Genomic DNA, 7,653 nt, shown 5'->3' with positions numbered 1-7,653 from the left:
ACTCGTGACCGATCTCTCTGCTGAAACTTGGCAGGCCAGAAAGGAATGGCAGGAGATCTTCAATGTGATGAACAGAAAAAATATGCAGCCGAGAATCCTTTATCCAGCAAGTCTGTCATTCAGAATAGAAGGAGAGATAAAGGTCTTCCCAAACAAACAAAAACTGAAGGAATTCGTCACCACTAAACCAGCCCTACAAGAGATCCTAAGTGGGATCCTGTGACACAAAGTACCAGAGACATCACTACAAGCATGAAACCTACAGACATCACAAGGACTCTAAACCCATATCTTTCTATAATAACACTGAATGTAAATGGACTAAATGCTCCAACGAAAAGACATAGGGTATCAGAATGGGTAAAAAAAAAAAAGACCCATCTATTTGGTGTCTATAAGAGACTCATTTTAGATCTGTGGACACTTTCAGATTGAAAGTGAGGGGATGGAGAGCTATGTATCATGCTACTGGAAGTCAAAAGAGACCTGGAGTAGCCATACTTATATCAGACAAACTAGACTTTCAATTAAAGGCTGTAACAAGATAGGAAGAAGGGCATTATATAATAATTACAGGGTCTATCCATCAGGAAGAGCTAACAATTATAAATGTCTATGCGCTGAATACCAGAGCGCCCAAATATATAAAACAATTACTCACAAACATAAGTAACCTTATAGACAAGACAGTGGTAATTGCAGGGGACTTTAACACCCCACTTACAACAATGGACAGATCATCTAGCAGACGGTCAATAAAGAAACAAGGGTCCTGAATGATACATTGGATCAGATGGACTTGACAGTTATATTTAGAACTCTGCATCCCAAAGCAACAGAATATACTTTCTTCTTGAGTGCACATGGAACATTCTCCAAGATCGATCACATACGGGGTCACAAAACAGCCGTTCATAAGTATACAAGAATTGAAATCATACCATGCATACTTTCAGACCACAATGCTATGAAGCTTGAAATCAACCACAGGAAAGAGTCGGGAAACCCTCCAAAAGCATGGAGGTTAAAGAACACCCTACTAAAATAATGAAGTGGTCAACCAGACAATTAGAGAAGAAATTTAAAAATACATGGAAACTAACGAAAATGAAAATACAAGAATCCAAACACTTTGGGATGTATTGAAGACAGTCCTGAGAGGAAAATATATTGCAATCCAGGCCTATCTTAAGAAACAAGAAAAATCCCAAATACAAAATCTAACAGCACACCTAAAGGAAATAGAAACAGAACAGCAAAGACAGCCTAAACCCAGAAGAAGAAGAGAAATAATAACAATTAGGGCAGAAATAAACAATATAGAATCTAAAAAAAACAAAAACAAAAACAAAAAACTGTAGAGCAGATCAACGAAACCAAGAGTTGGTTTTTTGAAAAAATAAACAAAATTGACAAACCTCTAGCCAGGCTTCTCAAAAAGAAAAGGGAGATGACCCAAATAGATAATATCATGAATGAAAATGGAATTATTACAACCAATCGCTCAGAGATACAAGCAATTATCAGGGATTACTGTGAAAAACTATATGCCAACAAACTGGACAACCTGGAAAAAGTGGACAAATTCCTAAACACCCACACACTTCCAAAACTCAATCAGGAGGAAAGAGAAAGCTTGAACAGACCCATAACCAGCAAATAAATTGAATCAGTCATCAAAAACCTCCCAAGAAATAAGAGTCCAGGACCAGATGGCTTCCCAGAGGAGTTCTACCAGACATTTAAAGCAGAGATAATACCTATTCTTCTCAAGGTATTCCAAACTAAAGAAAGGGAAGGAAAACTCCCAGACTCATTCTATGAAGCCAGTATTACTTTGATTCCTAAACCAGACAGAGATCCAGGAAAAAAAGAGAACTACAGGCCAATATCCCTGATGAATATGGATGCAAAAATTCTCAATAAGATACTAGCAAATCGAATTCAACGGCATATAAAAAGAATTATTCACCATGATCAAGTGGGATTCATTTCTGGGATGCAGGGCTGGTTCAATATTTGCAAATCAATCAACGTGATACATCACATTAATAAAAGACAAGAACCATATGATCCTGTCAATCGATGCAGAAAAAGCAGTTGACAAAATTCAGCATCCTTTCTTAATAAAAACCCTCAAGAAAGTCGGGATAGAAGGAACATACTTAAGATCATAAAGGCCATTTATGAAAAGCCCACAGCTAACATCATCCCCAATGGGGAAAAACTGAGAGCTTTTTCCCTGAGATCAGGAACATGACAGGGATGTCCACTCTCACCGCTGTTGTTTAACATAGTGTTGGAAGTTCTAGCATCAGCAATCAGACAACAAAAGGAAATCAAAGGCATCAAAATTGGCAAAGATAAAGTTAAACTTTCACTTTTTGCAGATGACAAGATATTATACATGGAAAATCCGATAGACTCCACCAAAAGTCTGCTAGAACTGATACATGAATTTAGCAAAGTTGCAGGATACAAAATCAACGTACAGAAATCAGTTGCACTCTTATACACTAATAGTGAAGCAACAGAAAGACAAATAAAGAAACTGATCCCATTCACAAATGTACCAAGAAGCATAAAATACCTAGGAATAAACCTAACCAAAGATGTAAAAGATCTGTATGCTGAAAGCTATAGAAAGCTTATGAAGGAAATTGAAGAAGATATAAAGAAATGGAAAAAAATTCCGTGCTCATGGGTTGGAAGAATAAATATTGTCAAAATGTCAATACTACCCAAAGCTATCTACACATTCAATGCAATCCCAATCAAAATTGCACCAGATTTCTTCTCGAAACTAGAACAAGCAATCACAAAATTCATATGGAACCACGAAAGGCCCCGAATAGCCAAAATAATTTTGAAGAAGAAGACCAAAGCAGGAGGCATCACAATCCCAGACTTTAGCCTCTACTACAAAGCTGTCATCATCAAGACAGCATGGTATTGGCACAAAAACAGACACATAGACCAATGGAATAGAATAGAAACCCCAGAACTAGACCCACAAACGTATGGCCAACTAATCTTTGACAAAGCAGGAAAGAACATCCAATGGAAAAAAGACAGTCTCTTTAACAAATGGTGCTGGGAGAACTGGACAGCAACGTGCAGAAGAATGAAACTAGACCACTTTCTCACACCATTCACCAAAATAAACTCAAAATGGATAAAGGACCTGAATGTGAGACAGGAAACCATCAAAACCCTAGAGGAGAAAGCAGAAAAAGACCTCTCTGACCTCAGCTGTAGCAATTTCTTACTTGACACATCCCCAAAGGAAAGGGAATTAAAAGCAAAAATGAACTACTGGGACCTTATGAAGATAAAAATCTTCTGCACTGCAAAGGAAACAACCAACAAAAGTAAACGGCAACCAACGGAATGGGAAAAGATATTTGCAAATGAAATATCGGACAAAGGGCTAGTATCCAAAATCTATAAAGAGCTCACCAAACTCCACACTCGAAAAACAAATAACCCAGTGAAGACATGGGCAGAAAACATGAATAGACACTTCTCAAAAGAAGACATCCGGATGGCCAACAGACACATGAAAAGATGCTCAACGTCGCTCCACATCAGGGAAATACAAATCAAAACCACACTCAGATATCACCTCACGCCAGTCAGAGTGGCCAAAATGAACAAATCAGGAGACTATAGATGCTGGAGAGGATGTGGAGAAACAGGAACCCTCTTGCACTGTTGGTGGGAATGCAAACTGGTTCAGCTGCTCTGGAGAACAGTGTGGAGGTTCCTCAAAAAATTAAAAATAGACCTACCCTATGACCCAGCAATAGCACTGCTAGGAATTTACCAAAGGGATACAGGAGTACTGATGGATAGGGGCACTTGTACCCCAATGTTTATAGCAGCACTCTCCACAATAGCCAAATTATGGAAAGAGCCTAAATGTCCATCAACTGATGAATGGATAAAGAAATTGTGGTATATATATACAATGGAGTACTACGTGGCAATGAGAAAGAATGAAATATGGCCCTTTGTAGCAACGTGGATGGAACTGGAGAGTGTGATGCTAAGTGAAATAAGCCATACAGAGAAAGACAGATACTGGTTTTCACTCTTATGTGGACCCTGAGAAACTTAACAGAAACCCATGGGGGAGAGGAACGAAAAAAAAAAGAGAGAGAGTGGTTAGAGTGGGAGAGCCAAAGCATAAGAGACTCTTAAAAACTGAGAACAAACTGAGGTTTGATGGGGGGTGGGAGGGAGGGGAGGGTGGGTGATGAGTATTGAAGAGGGCATCTTTCGGGATGAGCACTGGGTGTTGTATGGAAACCAATTTGACAATAAACTTCATATATTTAAAAAATAGAAAAGTACCTACATTTTGTAAGGATTATATTTCACTTTATGTGAGAATGCTATACAAACCAGCAATATTCTTCAGGTATGAAGGTTTATTTTTATTACAGTGTGAACTTCAGTCTGTTCAGTGTGGGAGGATCAAGTCAGGAGACTAGAATTTGAGTCTAGTGTTTGCCTCTTGCTAGTAGTTGCCTAGTACTGGGGTAAGACAGCGTCCATTTGGGGATTTAATTTACTCCCTTACCACCACCCTTCTCCCATCTGCATAATGAATGTCCTGGCAATATATGGTCTGAGTGTGACTTGAGTATATATATTATGCTTGAATCACAGTTTTTTAAAAAGCAAATTATTTGGCAACATTAAAGACTGGTTTCATCTTGAATCGCCATTCCTGCATGCAGTGTTCAGCTGACAGTAGGTGGAAGCTTCTCACATAGGCAGGGCCTCCATTGCAGCCTGGTACCCACCACTCCCACTGTGCCTGCTCCCTGAAGTTGGGAGTCATTGTTTATTTTTCATTGTACTTGTGCTGCTTCTCTCCTCACTCCTGACCCCTTCACTAATTCATGTTACCTTCCTGGCTTTGCATGTTTTTGGATTTGTGAACCTCTAAATATATGGTCTTGTCTAAAGTCACAACTGTCTTTTAAAATTCTGCAATTCTGTCTCTAAAGATCCTACAGCTGGCTTCTTACAGAATTGGAATCTCTGAAAATAGTCCAATGCCACGTTTCTGAAGTGAATGACTGCTTCCTGATGATGCTCCATCAAAAGTCACTTGTTTCACTTACATAGGTGGCTAGTTTAAAGCACAGAATATAGAGGAATAAGCTAGATAGGCCCTTCACTTATATTCTCCATTCTTTTTAAACCAAACAGCTCTAACTTAACCTGGTTTTGGTGGAAGAAGGAATTTATGGAGATACATGATGACCAAAAACACTAGAGTCAGTTGAACTCTTGATCCAGAGGCTCAAAAAATGTCACTGAACTCAGTTTCTCTCCATTTCTTGGCCATTATTTTCAACTTGGCTACATGATCAAACTCTACAAATGGCAATATGGCTACCAAATCCCTTATTGTTTAAGGTTCAAGCCTAGTGGAAAAAAGAGGATGTCTTTCTTCCTAAAAGACACACTAAAGTACCATCGTCTTTCTCTGGCCCTGACTAAATCAGGTGTCTGTCTTTTAATCAATTGCCATGGCCTGGGGGAATGTGATGTACTGGCTGGTCAGTCCTGTTTCCCATGCTTCCTCCTGCAGCCAAGTCAATTCCACCTATCGTTCACGGACTGAGAGTGGGAAGAGGTTGTTTCCTAGAGGAAATTTTTTGGCAGAATTATTCCAAGAAGAGAGAATGGGTGTTATATGGATGTTGTGTATCAAAACCAATATATATCCTGCCACTATATATGAGTCTTCTGCCTAGAAAAAGTGCTCAGAAGATTGCAAGTACTTAGAAACAACTGTCCTTAAAAGTGAGGGAATCATAGCACTTGAATCACTAGCAAAGCATTAAGTTATTCATAATAGATATAAAATTGTTAAAAATTTAGTAAGCCATTTTTAAGTAGCACCAAATGAACTTTTTGATATTAGGAAAACTGAGAGATATTTTTAATGTTTCATTTTTCAGCAGATTGTTTTGACAGGTGTTGATAGCCATGGAGTTGACTTCCTTTAGAGAGATTTCACATAAAAGATAGTGATGAAGATGGTAGCACAATATTTGACATAGCCCTCAATGAATGTTAAATTCTCTATGCCTCATATGCACACATACTTTCACTCACTAATTTATACATTTAATGAAAGTTCATTTTGGACACTTAATCTTTGTCAGGCATTATTCTAGGGCCATCTCTTCTGTGAAGAGATAGATAGTAAATATTTTAGGCTTTGAAGCTATACATTATCTCCACCACATATTCTTCTTCTTCTTTTCTCCCAGCTACTTAAAAATGTAAAAACAATTCTTAGTTATTGAGTCATAGAAAACAACAGGCAGTGGGTTGGATTTGGTGTGCAAGTATAGCTACTGGCCACACCTAAACTCTAGATGGTATGGATTCTTTACTGAATAAAACATGAAAATCTCTGCCCTTATGACATCTCAATTCTAGTGTAAATTTAATTCTTAGAAAAATATTAACATAGATATCATATTAGCATTTTTTTTAGAAATAAGGGAAAAAACAAGTAATTTGTCCCAAATCACAAAGCTTGTAAGAAGAAGAGCTGGGCTATAAACCAAGCTGAGACTCCAAAGATTACACTTCTAACCCTTGTGTTTTACTCTTGTCACTTGCTGTACCTTTCTCCATGGTGAACCTGGAACATCTGGCTTCAAGTCAATTAATTAAGCACAGATAATGGAGAAATTATGTGTGTGAGGCACTGTCCTAAGCGCTGAGGAATTATGGTAAACAAGACCTCTGTGATTTTGCATATGGGTTGTTTTTGATACCTTAAAGAGTGACAGAAATGTCTAGGAAGATCTTTGAAAGACAAAGAGCCAGGGCTAAATCCTGAGGAACTTTGATATGTAAATCTGGGTGGAGAAGATTGTGCACCTAAGAGAAAGAGACTGAGAAATCATAGAAAAGCCAGCCACAGTCACAGAAGCTAGGGGAAAATGGCAAAAGTTTCCAAAAGGCCATGCGAATGGGGACTAAAATGTAGCCACTGGACTTAGAAACATGGAAGGAAGCCCGTAGTGCCTTTGGTACAGGTTCTTTTGGTAGAGTTGTGATAATAAGGACAGTTTTTAGTAGATCAAGGAGAGAATAGGGGTGACAGGAGATGCGAGTAGTGTATGTAGACACCTCAAATCCTTTTGAAGATAGATTGTGAAGGGGAGGAGAAGAATAGGACAAGTGCCAAAGGGGAAGGTGTATAGTTTGTTTGTTTGTTTGTTTGTTTGTTTGTTTTAATATGAGAGAGACTAAAGCATTTTTTAATGTTTATAGGATGTATACAAAGAAGGGGATGATGAAGATACAGGAGGGGTGGAGAACAGTGGAGTCAGTGGGGTCCTTTAGACAGTGAAAGAGTTGAGGTTCATAGCACAAGCTCAGGAGTAGGCCTTTCATATTTATGAGGAAGGACTTCTTCCTCAGTTGAAAGAGAACAGAAAGAGAGGCACTGATGCAGTAAGGCTTATAGATTTGGTAGATGGGAGATGAGAGAATTTCCATCTAATGGCTTCTATTTTTTTTCCTGAGAATGACATATTTCTCTAAAATCAAGGGTTATTTCTCCTGGGCCCAGATGTCTGAAAGGATTTAGTTCAACTTGCATAAGGTAAG

General features: G+C 38.4%; 1 long non-coding RNA gene across 1 annotated transcript; it reads right to left on the bottom strand.

The window, feature by feature from the left end:
- Positions 1-777: 777 nt before the first annotated feature.
- LOC121009999 (uncharacterized) lies at positions 778-7,400 on the bottom strand. The gene is made up of 4 exons (XR_005780950.1): positions 7,389-7,400; positions 4,985-4,987; positions 3,577-3,580; positions 778-1,007 (listed from the first exon to the last, which is right to left on the bottom strand). It is a non-coding gene; the product is annotated as an uncharacterized LOC121009999 (long non-coding RNA).
- Between the last annotated feature and the right edge of the window lie 253 nt (positions 7,401-7,653).

This window comes from Herpailurus yagouaroundi, unplaced genomic scaffold, assembly GCF_014898765.1.
Source record: "Herpailurus yagouaroundi ecotype Mexico unplaced genomic scaffold, PumYag 190, whole genome shotgun sequence".
NCBI lineage: Eukaryota > Metazoa > Chordata > Mammalia > Carnivora > Felidae > Herpailurus > Herpailurus yagouaroundi.
Note: the sequence above shows the minus strand (reverse complement) of the source record. Positions and strands in the feature narration are given on the sequence as shown.